Raw genomic sequence first — 19129 nt, 5'->3', positions numbered from 1 at the left:
AATACAAGTCTGAGTCTTGGACCTTAACACTTCTGATTTTAGAAAAGACAATTCCTGCCAAGGAAAGGCAGAAAAGAGTAAAGACTAGGTAAGGAACGCAACGACCAGAGGGAGCTGACCAATTTACATTCCCACCCACAATATAGGAGGGTTCCCTTTTCTCCTGATGTAGTTGTTCCTATTCCTAAGCACTGGATGCCTTCTCAGTGGGCCCTCTCAATCTGGAAATTCATGTCTTTCAGTTCTAAAATTTCCTGTGTCATTTCTGTCAGTTCCCTATTCTCTCCTCCCCCACATGCAAGCTGGGTGTGGTAAACTCAGAGGTGTGATAAACATCGTAAGCAGGTGGCCTGCATGTTTGCACAGCTTTGAGCCCTGCCCAGGGTATAAGGGAAAGGAGTACCTGCTTTTCCTATCCTTGGTTCTAGAGAATAAGGGCTTTCCTTTCCAGAAACATTGCCTAAGTAGAGAAAAGCAGGCAATCCCCTAACCCCCCAAATGTCCAAAGCCAGTGGAAAAGCAATAGGTCTGCAGTACTCAGAATCACCCTCTCATCTGAGTCCATCTGACTACTGCAGTCTGAACTGACCAATTCAGCTGCTATTTCTTCTAGAAAACCTTGATGCCCACCCTCTACATCCCTCTCCCTATAGGATAGAACTCCCTGTGTAGACTTCCCACCCAACTTTTTTTTAAATTTTTATTTTATATGGAAGTATAGTCAATTTACAATATGGTGTTAGTTTCAAGTGTACAGCAAAGTGATTCAGATATATGTGTATAAATATCTCCATTTTTTTCAGATTCATTTATCATACCAGTTGTTGCAGAATACTGAGTAGAGTTCCCTGTATTACACAGAAAGTACTTGTTTGTTATCTATTTTATATACGGTAGTGTGTACATGTTTATCCCTCCCACCCAACTTTCATTGCAAATAACTTTCTCCCCTCCATTTTCTCTGTTCTTACTTTCTGAAATTTATATTAGCTAGATGTTAGACCTGGACTTCATGGATTATCTGATTTTATCTTTTCCTATTTCTCATCTCTATTATTTTTATACTTCTGGCTAGGAGACTTCTGAAAGCCTATCTCCCAACACATCTATGTAATTTTTAAATTCTTGGTATTATATTTTTAATCTCCAATAACACTTTATTTTCAGACTTTTTTTGTTTCTACATATAGCTTCTTCTTGTTTGGGGAAAGCAATAGTTTGTCTATTTAGTTACGGTGAGTTTCTAAGTTTTCTGTTTCCTACCATGTCCTTTGTACTCTTTTTTCCTGTGGTTTTTGCTTGCTTTTGTTTGAATTTTTGACATTGTTTTGTCTCTTGTTCACACTTAAAGCACTCCTTAAATGTCTGGTGGTTTTCAGCTGTCCATAGTTCAGCTTGAGGAACTCAAATTGGTTGGAAGCATGACATGGAAGAGGGAAAGCTTATCAGCTGAGGAGTGACAAGGATGCCACTGGCTTTCTCTTTGTTAGAGAGTAAGGAATTTTGCATCTCTTCAATGCCTACTGCACAAAAGAACTGCTATCTCAGAGATGGCTTCTCTCTCTGTACTTTCATGCACTCCCTATCTACACTCTGCTTACAGTGTCTACTCTGTGATCAGAATAGCTGCTGAAGACCCTCTGTTTTGATCAGGCATGAAAACAGTAGCCAGTTTATAAGTGCCATGGAAAAGACATGTGTTCCACAAGCTTCCCACATGGCTGACCACTTCTATGTGGCAAAGTGATTCAGACTCTTTGAACAAGCAACCCTCTCTCTATGCTACTGTCTCCTGGCCCTGCAAATTTCAGCTTGTTGAACTATTCCATATATGGTAAATGCCACCAAGGGAGCTGAGGACAGATCACAAGGCGGCACAGCCATCTCTCTCAACCATCGCCAATGATGATCAGTGACTCCATCTTCAAAGGAGGATATCAGGGTCCTCACTTTGGTTTGATGCCAAAGCCCTGGTTTGTGCCATTGTAAAAGGGAAGAGTCAATTTTGACTCTTCTGTACTAGATCTGTTTCTTTGGCCACTTTGGTTATTATAGTCACACATAATGGCTTGCCTCAGAGAATCCCACCCCTCTGTCTGACTGGTAAGCTGAAGTGCCTTTGTCCAGAAACCTGTCTGCCTGTGGATGGCAGGAAGGAAGAAATTAACACAACCCCCTGCCTGAGGTTTGCCAATCTAGGAGATACTTGTAAGATTTTTACTTTCTTTCCTCACCTCCCCCCATCTCTGATCCATAAAAGAACTTGGCACCCAGACCCCAACAAGATGGTTATTTTGAAACACTAGTTTGCCAACTTCTCAGTCAACCAGCTTTCTGAATAAAGTTGTCTTGTGCAGAACAACCTTGGACTCAGTAACACCATAACTGGCTTTCACCTTACCCTGTGGAATTTACTTTTGACCTGTAAAAAGAATGTTGTTTCCAGGGGGATAGGGTGCCAGCATTCCATTTGGAACTGCCAGGCAAGGTAGTAAGGGCACCAGAGGAAAATCCCAGAAGATGCTGCTTCTCCTGCTCACCTGTCTCCTGCCCACCACCAATGGGAAAAACTGCCTCCAATGTTGGCAAGAGCTGCCTGCATTAATAGATTATGACCTGCAGATTCTTTGGGGTACTCCAGGGCCACCTGCAGAGCTCTCCCAAAGCCTCCATTCCCTATTTATGGACAATCAGTCTTCTCCTGAAAACTCGTACCTTGGTGAGGCACAGCCAGGAGACCCAGGGATCAGGGCTGACCCCTTTACCTGGCCCAGGGTCTTAATCCCCTGACTTTGTCCCAAACCCCATTCTCAGGTCAAGATCATATGGAGGAAGCAGCAGGAACATTATTCACTCACATAGATAAAGCCATTAAGAAGCTTCGAGATGGTGAGAAAGCCTAGCATCCTAGGGCCCCAGGGCTTGGGTTAACAAAACCTGATCTTCCAAGGCATTCTCTGAAGACCACTGGCATGTGGTGGGGCAGTGTTGTGAAGGGTGGGATTGGACACGGTATCTATCTGTGTGCTCTACAGAATTTCTGTCTGAAAAAACTGGTTTGAATTCCTAATCTTGAGAAAGTTAGGTTATTGACTCCACCTATGGAACAGACGGCGAAAGCACCCCTTCCCTCTTGCTCCACCCAGATAAACCATCACTTTTGGAAGAGGTTCGTGTCCTGAAGCAGCAATTTTCCAAGGAGCTAGAGGATGTATCTGAGGGTCTGAAGGACAAGGGTGAGAGGTGGGGCTGGCCCCTGTTCATCACCCAGCCCCTCACTTCCCAGAGACCTGATGAGGCAGAGTCCAATCTGCAGCCTTCTTTGGGCCCTTCCCCTGCCCTTACCTGGGGCACCTAACCACACTTTCTCCCAGCTATGATTCCTGCTCACACCCCAGTCCTTCCCAGCTCTGTCTGCCTCCCCAGCATCTCAGTCTCTCTACCATTTCACCCTCCTGGGCAGCCTGCAATGAGTCCTGTGGTGAGTATTTGGGGGACCAGGTCTGGGTGAGGGGTGAGGGGCACCTGACCCTCTCTAAGGCTCCTACCCATTCTCTCTCACAGACATCCGCTCCACATTGGAGGTGATCAGTTGCACCACATGCCAGAAACACTTCCTTACCTGCCAAGACCCCGATCTCTGCCCAGGTCAGTGGCGAACCAACCATCTTGCCCTCCAGCCTCCCTGCCTCCACTCCAGGTCCGTTGTCTTTGTCTGTCCTGATCCCTTTGTGCTCCCCATCCTCCCTGGGGAAGGTAGCACCTCCCAGGGTGTCTGGATTCCACATGTCCAGCTTCAGAGCCATAGAGCCATCTGCCTCTAGGACGTGTTCTCAGGGGGCCTGTCAGGTCCCTAAAGTCAGCATGCCTGGGGACAGGTCCAAATCCATTTCAACTCCCCCAGATCTACTCTTCCTTCAAGCCCCCTCTCAGCAAACGTCTCACTCAAATCCTCAACCTCCTAAACCAGGAGTCTCCCTCCCTTACTCAGAGGATGTAGTCACCAGGTCTTGCTAAAGAATTCTTCAACATGTTACCATATGATCCTTCCAAACTCCTCTTCTCAGCCTCACCTCTTACCTGGATTGTGGCAGAATCTCCTAACTGGCCTCCTTGCCCCTCCTGGTCACCCCTCTCAGCAATTAAAGAACTCTCTCTCTAAAGGAGCCAATCTACCTCTGACACTCCCTGTTATAACTTTCAGTGGCTCCCAGTGGCCCCCAGATAAAGTACACCCATCTGGGGAGGCCCTGCTCGCCTGTACCCTCCTCTATCTTCCCAGACACACAGAGCTGCTGACATGCTGGACAGACAGCTTCATACTTCTGACCTTGAACACTCTGTGTCCTCTGCCTGGAACACAGTTTGGCTCCTTGACCATCTGAACTGAACTAGTCTTTCAAAGTCCAGCTCAGAATTCCTGTTTCCTAAGAAGCTTTTCATGACTAGCTCCGAGCTAGTTGACCTGGAGCTCATCGACCCTCCCAGTGATTGGTCAGCCAGTGTCCTGCCCTGCTCTGCTCCCTTGGGACACCACAGCAGACTCTTTGGTTTCTCTCCCTCCTAGAGATCAGGGACCCTGTTCAACTCATCTCTAGATGTAGGTGGGCATACAGTAGGTGCTCAGTGTCTACAAACAGATGACTGAGTGGGTGAATAAAAGAAGGAAAGAAGGCAGTCTTCTCTTGGAGCTGAGCTAGCCATGTCTGCTCCCTACCTACTGGCTCTCCCTTTTCCCCTCTCCCCACAGCATGGACTGGGAAGAACTTCAGGTGGGCTATGGGCATCGGCATCGCTTTGCCCCTGGCGACCCTAGCTGGAGGTGGGTGAGTGCCTGCTCCAAGCCCCATGTCCCCAAGGAAGACACACCTACAGCTTTACTGACCCATCTCCATCCTGTTTCCTGGCCCAGATGTTACATTTTCTGGCTCCAGAAGAAGAAAAAGAAGGAGGAGGAGGAGGAGGCAAAAAAGGTCCTGGGACATCCAGGATCCCCAAGGAGAGAAAGCTGTGTCTGCCTGGGTGTAGCAAGTCTAGAGGCCCCAAGTTTGGTTCCCTGGGCCTGGTTTCCAAAGGAGTGTAGGATCGAGGGCTGGGACTCAGGAGAGCCACCATCAGCCCCCACTGTGAGCAGACCCATCCAGGGCCAGGCACCCGGGACAGAGCAGGAGCAAAGCCTTCAATCTCCAACTGACCCACAAAGTGCTCCCTGCCCATAGCTGTTATCATCCCTCTGCATCACCCACCTCTATCCTTCACCACCCTGCTGCCTGACTGCACAGACTGCCAACAATCCCCCTGGCCTTCTGCTCCTGGTTGGGTTTGGCCAGCTGGAGGTCAGAGGCAGAGGCAGGCCCGCTTCTCCTCTCTTGGCAGGGTCCCAGCTGGCCACGTGTCACCTTCAACTGAGCAAAGGTCCCAGCTGCTGTCAGGAAGCTCTCTTACCTCTGGGTTCTGGTAACTCTCCCTCTCCCAACCCCTCCAACCTGGGGTGGTAACAGCTCTGAAGTTCTGAGGCCCAGGAAACTGCATTCTCTCTTGAGGTTTCTCTACACCCATGCTTTGTAAATGTCTTTTATTAAAACATCCTTCTCATACTCTGATGCACTGTGCCATCCGCTTCCTGCTGGACCCTGCATGAATGCAGCTGGCACTATGATCCTCCCCACATGGGCCCACAAAGACTGTCCCACGTCCTCAACCTCTTCCCGCCAGCCCAACACCCTTCCCTTTCAGGAAGATCTCTCTCCTAGTCCCAGAAGTGGTAACTCCACAGGATCACACTCGCCTCTCCTGATTTCAACACCAGAGTTGAGGGCAGCAGTGGCCTGGGCCCCTTGAGACGTTCCTGTGTCTGGGTGCGGAAGGCATGAAGTGCAAGTGTTAGTTGCTCGGTCATGTCTGACTCTTTGCAACCCCACGGTCTGTAGCCAGCCAGGGTCTTTGGACCATAGATATGGAAGAGAAGAGGTAAGAGGCCCATTGGAGGCCCCAGCAAGAGCAGGGACTAGCAGAACCCCCCACCCTGAGAAAACAGGTTCCAAGTCACATCAATAGCAGACCTCACCTGGGAACACCCAAGTTGCCAGAGGATCACAGGTGCTGCCAGCAGTGAACTTTACCAGCTCTGCCTGCCAGAGGATTTGCCTCGTCCTCTTCCATCTTCCTCCAGATCCCTTTCCTTCTCAGCCCTCAAGGCTGCTGGGTTAAATGGAAATCCTGTGACCCTGAGGCACAGCTCTGCCCTTTCCCCTCAACCCTGTGCCCCTTCCCACTGATCCCCCAGCCTCTCACTTTTGGTTCAGGCTCTCACTGGAGACTGAATGGGAGGCCACACCCAGATCTAGGACCCTGGTCTGCAGGTTGGCTCCCAGGACTGAAAGGAAGCAGGTCTGAGACCATAGCTACGGATGGGCAACCCAGACCCTGGGCTCAAATCCTGACTCTGATGTTGAGGTTCTGGATTCCCCTCTCTGCATCTGTTTCCCCTCTGAGCACAGAGCAGGGGGTGCAATGTTCTAGCCAGGCTGGTATGCCCACTGGGTTCATAACTGCCATCGCATATTTGCTCAGGCTGTGGGTCCAAAATCAATGCCTCATCCCCTTCCCCTTCTACAGCCCACTGAAATCCTGCTGGTGCCCATGGCCCATCTCCTAAAACAGGGTCTCTTGTCCCCTTTGGTTCTACTGGTGTTGCCTCCTCAGAGCTGGAAGTAGGCTGACTTCAGCATCACCATCCAGCAGTAAGGTACACTCCCTGGGTGGGGGCAGGGAGGAGAATGCAAGAGACCAAGGTGAGACATAAACAGAACAGAACGTAAACAGCAGCCTGGGCGAGAAGCACCATGGCCATGGGCAGCTGTGGGTACCCAGCTGCAGGCATCTCCAGCTCACCACACCAGGAATCCAGGAAGGCCTCTTGGAGGTGGTGTCTTCAACTGTGAGAGGCCAGAGAAGATGGAAGGGAGGGAGGAGTGTTTTCACTGAGGATCCAGCAATACAGAGAGGAGGTACAGAAGACCTTGAGAGAGTTCAAGAGCCCCAAAAAATGTGGCTGAAGGGAGAGGCCCAGATAAGAGGTTGGTGAAAGGGAGGATAACAGGGGACCCCAAGCCCATGTGGGTCCAAGCAAGCCTGAGAAAAAACCCACGTGGGACTCCTGGCACAGTAGGCGGGTAGGGCAGGCTGGGGGAGAGGCAGCAGAGGGTTTTGTCAGAGGCAGACCGAAGTCCTCAAGAGGGAAGGGTCCGTAGACGTAAGACGTTGGGAAAAGCGTGTGATCGGGACCTGCTGCTGCTAAGTCACTTCAGTCGTGTCCGACTCTGTGCGACCCCATGGACTGCAGCCTACCAGGCTCCTCCGTCCATGGGATTTTCCAGGCAAGAGTACTGGAGTGAGGTGCCATTGCCTTCTCCGAACAGGACCTACTCAAAGCCATTCTGAATGACTGGGCAGAGCCCCAGTAACTGTCATTGGAACTCAGAGGTCTGTGGTTCTCTGCATGTCTGTGAAAGCTGGTTGCCACCTAGGACATAGAAAAAGTCAAACTCCCTTGGCCGTGATTTGTTTTCCTATTTGTATTTAAATTGATACTTAGACTACTACCTCAAATGAATCCAGAGCAACTGTTTTCTGGTGCCTGCAGTAAAAGCAGAAAACCCTGGTATAATTTATAGGAAGTAAGAGTTTGTGTGTTTGTATGCATATATCTCTTATCAACACATTTTTTATTATTTGTGGGCATATTGGCATGAAAACTAGATATACTGCTTTCTGCTAGAGTGGAAACATTAAGGATTTTGGGGTCAGGCAAATGTTGACCAAAATACAGGTTCTGGAGGACTCCTGCTTCTGGCTGTGACAGGCAGCTCAGAGCAGACCAACACTCCCACCAAGGGCAACTATAAATAAAGCATGTCCAAAGACCAGAACAAGACAGGAGGTCTGTTTAGGGCACCAGATGAAGAAGGTCCTCTGTGCCCAAGGTCCCCAAGTGAAGAGAGCTCTCTGCTCTGAGCCCATGTCATGCCATGACTGTCCCTGGGCCTTTCAGGCTCAGCAGATCAGGTTAAGAGGCAGGCTGAGGTGCTGGGCCAAGGATGACTGCCATGTTTGGAGCACCCAAGAGAATTTCAGCAATACCATGGGACCGCGAATTTAGAAGCTGGAGTTCTAGCTTGCCCACACAGAATGAGAGGTCCCAGAAAGCAGGGAGATGCTTTCAGAAATCACTGTATTTCTTCCTGCTCCTTCAAGGTGCCTCCCTATTCTTAAGCAGCACAGGCTTAAGATTTCTAAAGACAAAGAAATAAAGCAGAAAGGATCTGAAATGTAATTTATCAGAGATTGGAATGCTACGGAAATAAAAGTTGGCCTTCACAACCCACATAGGAAGACAAACTTTGATAAACACCTCAGGGTATTGGTTAGAAAGGTTATAGCTTAAAAGAGGGAGTGTATCAGTGGCAGACTAATCCTTACAAAGGATGGAGCTCAGACTGATGGCCCCTCAGTCTCTGACAAATTTGAAGAGACCTGTTCTTCCTCCATATCACTGCTGAAGGAGAGAGTAAATACTTTCGGAAGGAAAATGATACCATCTAGAGCCACTACTATGTTTCATTTATAGGCCTAGTATCCAAATAAATGTTAACAAGCACACAAAAACAAGATCGAGAGAAAAAGCAGATAATAGCAATAAGTCTACAAGGGATCCATATATCAGAGTTATCTGTCATAAATTTTAATAACTGGATGATGCATCCAAAAATATTTTTTCAGATAAAATTGACGTTATGACATTGTGTTAGTTTAAGGAGTATGTATTGATTTTACATACTTATATATTGCAAAGTAGTTACTGCTGCAGCCTTAACTATCACTTCCATAAAGTCATATAACTACTTTTTATGGTGAGAACATTTAATATCTACTCTCTTAGCAAGTTTCAAGTACATAATACAGTATTATGAACTATAATAACCATGCAGCAGTACTTTAGATCTTTAAAACTGATTTGTTTTTTAACTAGAAGTTTGTACCTTTTGACTAAGTCTCCCTCTTTCTCCTACCCGCTAACCCCTGGCAACACCATTCTACTCTGTTTCTGTGAGTTTGTTTTCTAAAGATTCCATATATAAGTGATATTGTATAGTACTGGTCTTTCTCTGTCTGACTTATTTCACTTAGCATAAAGCCTTCATGTTTCTATCCATGTTACTAAAAATGGCAGAATTTCCTTCTTTCTCCTGGCTAAATAACATTCCATTATCCATTCATCTGTTTACAGACTCTTGGGTTGTTTCCTCCTCTTGGCTATTGTGAATAATGCTGCACAGAACATGGAAGTGCAGATATGTCTTCAAGAGGCTGTTTTCACTTCCTTTGAAATATAACCAGAAGTGGGATGTATGGACCACATGGTAGTTCTGTTTTTCATTGTTTAGGATCCTCCATGCAGTTCTCCATAGTGGCTACACAAATTCATATTTCCACTATAAGTGCATAAGGGTTTCCTTTTTTCTACATCTTCACTAGCACTTGTTAATTCTTGTCTTTTTGATAACAGCCATTCTAATAGGTGTGAGGTGATACCTCATTGTTTAGATATTCATTTTCCTAATGGTTTGTGATGCTGAGCACCTTTTCATGTACTTGTTTGTGTTTCAGTTCAGTTCAGTTCAGTTCAGTTCAGTCGCTCAGTCGTGTCCAACTCTTTGCGACCCCATGAAGAAAATGTCTATTCAGATCTTCTGCCCATTTTTAATTGAATTGTTTGGGGTTTTTTTCCATTGAGTTATATGAGTTTTATATATTTTGGATGCTAACCCCTTATTATATATTAATATATGATTTGCAAATATTTTCTCTCATTCCATATGTTGCCTTTTCATTTTGTTGATGGTTTCTTTTGCTGTGGAGAAGCTTTTAAGTTTGATATAGTCCCGCTTGATTATTTTTGTTTTTATTGCCTTTGCAAAAAAAAATCACTGCTAAGGCCAACACCAAGGAGGTTTTTTCCTGTTGTTTGTTTGTTTGTTTAAGAGTTTTAGACTCTCAGGTCTTATTTTCAAGTCTTTAATCCATTTCAAGTTAATTTTTGTGAGTGATAAGATTGGGGCTAATATCAATCTTCTGCATGCCATTATGTAGTTTTCCCAGCATTATTTATTGAAAAGCTCTTTTCCCTTTGACTACACTTGGCTTCTTTGTCAAATATTAGTTGCCTATATATGCAAGAGGTTATTTCTGTACTGTCAACCTGCTCCATTAGTACATGTTTGTTTTTATGCCAGTATCATACTGTTTTGATTACTATAGCTTAGTAGCACGGTTTGAAATAAGGAAGTGCGAGGCCTCCAACTTTGTTTCTTCTCAATATTGCTTTGGCTATATTGGTTGTTTGTGGTTCCACAGAGATTTTAGGATTGCCATTCTCTTTCTGTGAAAAATGTCATTGGAACTGATTTTATATATGGCTTAGAGTAGTACAGACATTTTAACAATATTTATTCTTTCAATTAAAAAACATGAGATCTCTTTGCATTTGTTTGTGTCCTCTTCAATCTCTGTCATGAAAGTATTATAGCACTTAGTGTATACATCTTTCATCTGCTTAGTTAAATTTATTCCTAAGTATTTTTTAATGCTATGGTGAATGGGATTTTTCATATCTTTTTCAAATATAATGTTGTTAGAAAAGAAATAATTATGTTTGTTAATTTTGTGTGATGCAATGCACTGTACTGAATTCATTGGTTAATTCTAAAAGGTTTTTGGTGGGATCTTGGGATTTCTATGTATAAGATCAGATCATCTGTAAGCCAAAACTGTTTTACTTCTCCCTTTCTGATTTGGATAGGGTTTCAGTGGCTCAGATGGTAAAGAAACTGCTTTCAATGTGGGAGACCCACGTTCAAACCCTGGGTCAGGAAGATGCCCCGGAGAAGGGAATGGAAACCCACTCTAGTATTCTTGCCTGGAGAAGTCTATGGACAGAGGCTATGGTCCATGGGATGGCAAAGAGTCAGACACGACTGAGCAACTAACACTTTTCACTTTCTGATTTAGATAACTTTTATTTCTTTTCTGCCAGATTAGTCTGGCTAGGACTTCCAATACTAAGTGTTAAATGGACATTCTTGTCTTGTTACAGATCTTAGAGGAAAAACTTTCAATCTTTCACCTTTTGGTATGGTGCTATCTGTGGGCTTGTCATGTGTGGCCTTTATTTTAAAGTATATTTCTTCTATACCAAATTTTGTTAAGTGTTTTTAATCATGGAAGGATGTTTTGTCAAATGCTTATTCTGTATCTAGTGAGATAATTTTATGATTTTTATCTTTCATTATAATGTGGTGTACACATTAATTGATTTTCATATGCTGAACCATCCTTGCAACCCAGAGATAAATCCCATGTGATCATGGTGTATAGTCCTTTTAATGTGATGGTGAATTTGATTTGCTAATATTTTGTTGAGAATTTTTGCATCTATAGCTTATCAGGTATATTGGCCTGTAGTTTCTTTTTCTTGTAGTACCCTTATTCGGCTTTCTATTAGAGTGATGCTGGCCTTGTAAAATGAGTTTAAGAGTGTTCCCTCCTCTTCATTTTTTTTGGAAAAGTTTGAGATGGATTGGTGTTATTCTTCTTTAAGTCTTTGGTATAATTCACCAGTGAAACTATCTTTTCCTGGGCTTTTCTTTCTAACTATTGATTCAGTCTCCTTACTTTTTATTGGTCTGTTCAAATTTTCTATTTCTTCATGATTCAGTTTTGATAGGTACTGTGTTTCTAGAAATTTATCCATTTCTTCTAGGTTATTCAGTTTGTTGACATATAATTGTTCATACCTGTCACTTACAATCCTTTGTATTTCTATGGTATCACTTGAAATGTCTTCTCTTTAATTTCTGACTTTGAGTTCTCTTCTTTTTTTCTTTTTTTAATATAAATTTATTTATTTTAATTGGAGGTTAATTACTTTACAATATTGTACTGGTTTTGCCATACATCAACATGAATCCACCACAGGTATACATGTGTTCCCCATCCTGAACCCCCCTCCCTCCTCCCTCCCCATACTATCCCTCTGATTCATCCCAGTGCACCAGCCCCAAGCATCCAGTATCATGCATCGAACCTGGACTGGCGATTCGTTTCATATATGATGATATATGTGTTTCAATGCCATTCTCCCAAATCATCCCACCCTCTCCCTCTCCCTCTCCCACAGAGTCCAAAAGACTTTTCTATACATCTGTGTCTCTTTTGCTGTCTCACATACAGGGTTATCGTTAGGATCTTTCTAAATTCCATATATATGTGTTAGTATACTGTATTGGTATTTTTCTTTCTGGCTTACTTCACTCTGTATAATAGGCTCCAGTTTCATCCACTTCATTAGAACTGATTCTAATGTATTCTTTTTAATGGCTGAGTAATACTCCATTGTGTATATGTACCACAGCTTTCTTATCCATTCGTCCGCATTTCTCTGATAATGAGTGATGTTGAGCATCTTTTCATGTGTTTGTTAGCCATCTGTATGTCTTCTTTGGAGAAATATCTATTTAGTTATTTGGCCCATTTTTTGATTGGGTCGTTTATTTTTCTGGAATTGAGCTGTAGGAGTTGCTTGTATATTTTTGAGATTAGTTGTTTGTCAGTTGCTTCATTTGCTATTATTTTCTCCCATTCCAAAGGCTGTCTTTTCACCTTGCTTATAGTTTCCTTTGTTGTGCAGAAGCTTTTAAGTTTAATTAGGCCCCATTTGTTTACTTTTGCCTTTATTTTCAATATTCTGGGAGGTGGGTCATAGAGGATCCTGCTTTGATGAATGTCAGAGAGTGTTTTGCCTATGTTCTACTCTAGGAGTTTTATAGTTTCTGGTCTTACATTTAGATCTTTAATCCATTTTGAGTTTATTTTTGTGTGTGGTGTTAGAAAGTGTTCTAGTTTCATTCTTTTACAAGTGGTTGACCAGTTTTCCCAGCACCACTTGTTAAAGAGATTGTCTTTAATTCATTGTATATTCTTGCCTCCTTTGTCAAAGATAAGATGTCCATAAGGGTGTGGATTTATCTCTGGGCTTTCTATTTTGTTCCATTGATCTATATTTCTATCTTTGTGCCAGTACCATACTATCTTGATGACTGTGGCTTTGTAGTAGAGCCTGAAGTCAGGCAGGTTGATTCCTCCAGTTCCAGTCTTCTTTGTCAAGATTGCTTTGGCTATTCGAGGTTTTTTGTATTTCCATACAAATTGTGAAATTATTTGTTCTAGCTCTGTGAAAAATACCGTTGGTAGCTTGATAGGGGATTGCATTGAATCTATAAATTACTTTGGGTATTATACTCATTTTCACCATATTGATTCTTACAATACATGAACATGGTATATTTCTCCATCTATTAGTGTCCTCTTTGATTTCTTTCAGCAGTGTTTTATAGTTTTCTATATATAGGTCTTTAGATTCTTTAGGTAGATATATTCCTAAGTATTTTATTCTTTTCATTGCAGTGGTGAATGGAATTGTTTCCTTAATTTCTCTTTCTATTTTCTCATTGTTAGTGTATAGGAATGCAAGGGATTTCTGTGTGTTGATTTTATATCCTGCAAAATTATATATTCATTGATTAGCTCTAGTAATTTTCTGGTGGAGTCTTTACAGTTTTCTATGTAGAGGATCATGTCATCTGCAAACAGTGAGAGTTTTACTTCTTCTTTTCCACTTTGGATTCCTTTTATTTCTTTTTCTGCTCTGATTGCTGTGGCCAAAACTTCCAAAACTATGTTGAATAGTAGTGGTGAAAGTGGGCACCCTAGTCTTGTTCCTGACTTTAGGGGAAATGCTTTCAATTTTTCACCATTTAGGATAATGTTTGCTGTGGGTTTGTCGTATATAGCTTTTACTATGTTGAGGTATGTTCCTTCTATTCCTGCTTTCTGGAGAGTTTTTATCATAAATGGATGTTGAATTTTTTCAAAGGCTTTCTCTGTATCTATTGCGATAATCATATGGCTTTTATTTTTCAATTTGTTAATGTGGTGTATTACATTGATTGATTTGCGAATATTGAAGAATTCTTGCATCCCTGGGATAAAGCCCACTTGGTCATGATGTATGATCTTTTTAATGTGTTGTTGGATTCTGATTGCTAGAATTTTGTTAAGGATTTTTGCATCTATGTTCATCAGTGATATTGGCCTGTAGTTTTCTTTTTTAGTGACATCTTTGTCAGGTTTTGGTATTAGGGTGATGGTGGCCTCATAGAATGAGTTTGGAAGTTTACCTTCCTCTGCAATTTTCTGGAAGAGTTTGAGTAGGATAAGTGTTAGCTCTTCTCGAAATTTTTGGTAGAATTCAGCTGTGAAGCAGTCTGGACCTGGGCTTTTGTTTGCTGGAAGTTTTCTGATTACAGTTTCCATTTCCGTGCTTGTGATGGGTCTGTGAAGATTTTCTATTTCTTCCTTGTTCAGCTTTGGAAAGTTGTGTTTTTCTAAGAATTTGTCCATTTCTTCCACGTTGTCCATTTTATTGGCATATAATTGCTGATAGTAGTCTCTTATGATCCTTTGTATTTCTGTGTTGTCTGTTGTGATCTCTCCATTTTCGTTTCTAATTTTATTGATTTGATTTTTCTCCCTTTGTTTCTTGATGAGTCTTGCTAAAAGTTTGTCAATTTTATTTATCCTTTCAAAGAACCAGCTTTTGGCTTTGTTGAATTTTGCTATGGTCTCTTTTGTTTCTTTTGCATTTATTTCTGCCCTAGTTTTTAAGATTTCTTTCCTTCTATTAACCCTGGAGTTCTTCATTTCTTCCTTTTCTAGTTGCTTTAGGTGTAGAGTTAGGTTATTTATTTGACTTTTTTCTTGTTTCTTGAGGTATGCCTGTATTGCTATGAACTTTCCCTGTAGCACTGCTTTTACAGTGTCCCACAGGTTTTGGGTTGTTGTGTTTTCCTTTTCATTCATTTCTATGCATATTTTTATTTCTTTTTTAATTTATTCTGTGATTTGTTGGTTAGTCAGCAGCGTGTTGTTCAGCCTTCATATGTTGGAATTTTTAATAGTTTTTCTTCTGTAATTGAGATCTAATCTTACTGCATTGTGGTCAGAAAAGATGCTTGGGATGATTTCAATCTTTTTGAATTTACCAAGGCTAGATTTATGGCCCAAGATGTGCTCTATCCTGGAGAAGGTTCCGTGTGAGCTTGAGAAAAAGGTGAAATTCATTGTTTTGGGGTGAAATGTCATATAGATATCAATTCGGTCTAACTGGTCTATTGTATCATTTAAAGTTTGTGTTTCCTTGTTAATTTTCTGTTTAGTTTATCTATCCATAGGTGTGAGTGGGGTATTAAAGTCTCCCACTATTATTGTGTTATTGTTAATTTCCCCTTTCATACTTGTTAGCATTTGTCTTACATACTGCGGTGCTCCTATGTTGGGTGCATATATATTTATAATTGTTATATCTTCTTCTTGGATTGACCCTTTGATCATGATGTAGTGTCCTTCTCTGTCTCTTTTCACAGCCTTTGTTTTAAAGTCTATTATATCTGATGTAAGTATTGCTACTCCTGCTTTCTTTCGGTCTCTATTTGCATGGAATATCTTTTTCCAGCCCTTCACTTTCAGTCTGTATGTGTCCCTAGGTTTGAGGTGGGTCTCTTGTAGACAGCATATATAGGGGTCTTGTTTTCGTATTCCTTCAGCCAGTCTTTGTCTTTTGGTTGGGGCATTCAACCCATTTACATTTAAGGCAATTATTGATAAGTATGATCCCGTTGCCATTTACTTGTTGTTTTGGGTTCGCGTTTATAATGCATTTCTGTGTTTCCTGTCTAGAGAAGATCATTTAGCATTTGTTGAAGAGCTGGTTTGGTGGTGCTGAATTCTCTGAGCTTTTGCTTGTCTGTGAAGCTTTTGATTTCTCCTTCATATTTGAATGAGATTTTTGCTGGGTACAGTAGGATATGTGCTACAATCTGGGTTGTAGGTTTTTCTCTTTCATCACTTTAAGTATGTCCTGCCATTCCCTTCTGGCCTGAAGAGCTTATATTGAAAGATCAGCTATTATCCATATGGGAATCCCTTTGTGTGTTATTTGTTGCTTTTTTCTTGTTGCTTTTAATATTGCTCTTTGTATTTGAGCTTCATTAATTTGATTACTATGTGTCTTGGGGTGTTTTGCCTTGGGTTTATCCTGTGTGGGACTCTCTGGTCTTCTTGGATTTGGGTGGCTATTCCCTTCCCCATTTGAGGGAAGTTTTCAACTATTATTTCCTCAAGTATTTTCTCATGACCTTTCTTTTTGTCTCCTTCTTCTGTGACTCCTGTGATTAAAATGTTGGAGTGTTTAACATTGACCCAGAGGTCTCTGAGGTTGTCCTCATTTCTTTTAATTCTTTTTTCTTTTTTTCCTCTCTGCTCTTTACCTGCTGAATATTTATTACCACCATTCTATCTTCCACCTCACTTATCCTATCTCCTGTTTCAGTTATTCTACTGTTGGTTCCCTCCAGATTGCTTTTTTTATCTCATTTATTGCATTATTCATTATTGATTGACTCTTTTTTATTTCTTCTAGGTCCTTGTTAAGCATTTCTTGCATCTTCTCAATCCTTGTCTCCAGTCTATTTATCTGTAACTCCATTTTGTTTTCAAGATTTTGGATCATCTTTACTATCATTATGCTGAATTCTTTTTCAGGTAGACTCCCTATCTCCTCCTCTTTTGTTTGTTTCAGTGGGCATTTATCATGTTCCTTTACCTGCTGAATATTTCCCTGCCTTTTCATTTTGTTTAGATTGCTGTGTTTGGAGTGGCCTTTCTGTATGCTGGAAGTTTGTGGTTCCTTTTTATTGTGGAGGTTTCTCCCTGTGTGTGGGGTTGGATGAGTGGCTTGTCAAGATTTCCTGATTAGGGAAGCTTGCTTTCATGTTCTGGTGGGTGGAGCTGGATCTCTTCTCTTTGGAGCACAATGAAGTGTCCAGTGGTGAGTTTTGAGGTGTCTATGGGTTTGGTGTGACTTTGGGCCACCTGTATTTTAATGCTCAGGGTTATGTTCCTGTATTGCTGGAGAATTAGCTTGGTATGTCTTGCTCTGAAACTTGTTGGCTCTTGGGTGGAGCTTGATTTCAGTGTAGGTAAGGAGGTTTTTAGATGAGCTTTTGTTGATTAATGTTCCCTGGAGTCAGGAGTTTTCTGGTCTTCTCAAGTTTTGTATTTAAGCCTCCTGACTCTGGCTTTCAGTCTTATTCTTACAGTAGCCTCAAGACTTCTCCGTCCATACAGCACCAATGATAAAACATCTAGGTTAATGGTGAAAAGATTCTCCACAGTGAGGGACATCCAGAGAGGTTCACAGAGTTGCATGGAGAAGAGAAGAAGGAGAGGGGAGATAGAGGTGACCAGGAGGAGAAGAGGGGGAGTCAAAAGGGGAGAGACCAATCTAGCCAGTAATCAGTTCCCTAAGTGTTCTCCACAGCCCAGAATACCTGAAGAGATTCACAGAGTTATGTAGAGAAGAGAAGGGGGAGGGAGGAGATAGATTTGACCTGGGGGAGAAAAAGGAGAGTCAAAAGGGGAGAGAGCAGTCAAGCCAGTAACCACACCCCTAAGTAAAAATGGGTACTGAAGATTAGATTCATAAAGGTACAAACTTGATAACATATACCAAAAAGCAAAGATTAAAAATCTAGAGCAGAGGTTAGAGTCTGAAAAATACAATATTAGAAATATAAAACAAAATCACAAAATTATAATATATATATAATTTGTTTTAAAATAGGGTCTTTTTTTGCAAGGTAATAGGTTATAAAAATGAAAAAGGGGTAATGAAGGACTTAAAAATTAATTTAAAAAATGATAATAGTAAAATATATCTAGGAATTTCTCTGGAGCTGTTGAGGGCAGTGTGGGGTCATTTAAGTTTCAGATTGTTCCTTATACCTCTTCTCAAGGTCTATAGGCCCCTTCCAATGCTTAGTCACTGTTAACTACAGGGTTTTAATCTGTTGCACCTGTCACTTCCAAAGTGGTTCCCTCTTCTTTGTTTATTTTGGCTTCCTCTGTTTGCAAGTCTCTCCAGTGTCTAATTTCTGCCCTGACACAAGGGGCAAAGGTGGTCACTTATTTAGGCTCACTTGTTGAGTTGTGCTGTGGGGAGCGAGGAACACTGCAAACAAATATCACTGGCATGGGTGGGGAGTGCTCGCAGTGTAAGGACCACACTGGGTTTGCCCCATCTCACAGCGTGTGTGCTTTCCCAATCTACACTGCTCAGGCTCCAGGTTGCTCTTCAGGGGAACTTTCCAAAGCAGGCCCTGGGTTTCATGAACTTCCCAGATCTAAGCTGCTCAAGTTCAGGTTCTCGGGTACTCCGCAAAGGCACAGACTCAGTTGGGCCTGCATTTTGTGCCCTTCCCAGGTCCAAGCAGCTCAGGCGACCAGGTGCTTGGCAAGCGCACTGTACCAGGTGGTTTGTGCATCTTAAACACCTCCCCAGTCACAGCCCCTCAGATTCCTGGGTGCTCTGCAAGAGCGCCATCTCAGATGTGCCATATGTCTCCTCTGACGAGCTGATCTCTGGCTGCGACCCTCCTGGCAGAGGTCAGCTGTCCAGGATCCCAGGAAGACTTGGTTAGCAAATGGGAACCTGCTCACAATCTGGTGGGGGATGCCATCTCTGGGGCCAAGATTGCCCCTTGCCTTTCTGCTCTGGCTGTTGCCTGTCTGCCTCTCTGCCCCCGACCAGGGGATGGGCCAGTCCACAGCCAGCTAGCTCTCCTTTGGTATTTGTTCAATCCTTTGATCCATGAGCAGGCCCAGCTAGGTGATTTTACTCATTAAAAACTACTTAAGATGTCTTTTCAACAAATGACACTGGAGCAATTGGTCATCCATAGGCAAATACGACCCCAGACTTAAGTCTCATACATTATTTTAAAATTAATTCAAAATGAATCATGGGGTTAAATATAAAACATAAATCTACAAAACCTTTAGTTTAAAACATAGGAGAAAACCTTCAGTATCTAGAACTAGGCAAATAATTCTTCAGTTCAGTTCAATTCAGCTCAATCGCTCAGTCATGTCCAACTCTTTCCGACCCCATGAA

The sequence above is a fragment of the Oryx dammah genome, unplaced genomic scaffold, assembly GCF_014754425.2.
Source record: "Oryx dammah isolate SB20612 unplaced genomic scaffold, SCBI_Odam_1.1 HiC_scaffold_27, whole genome shotgun sequence".
Classification (NCBI taxonomy): Eukaryota; Metazoa; Chordata; class Mammalia; order Artiodactyla; family Bovidae; genus Oryx; species Oryx dammah.
The sequence above is the reverse complement of the archived record's forward strand: the minus strand, read 5'-3'. Positions refer to the sequence as shown.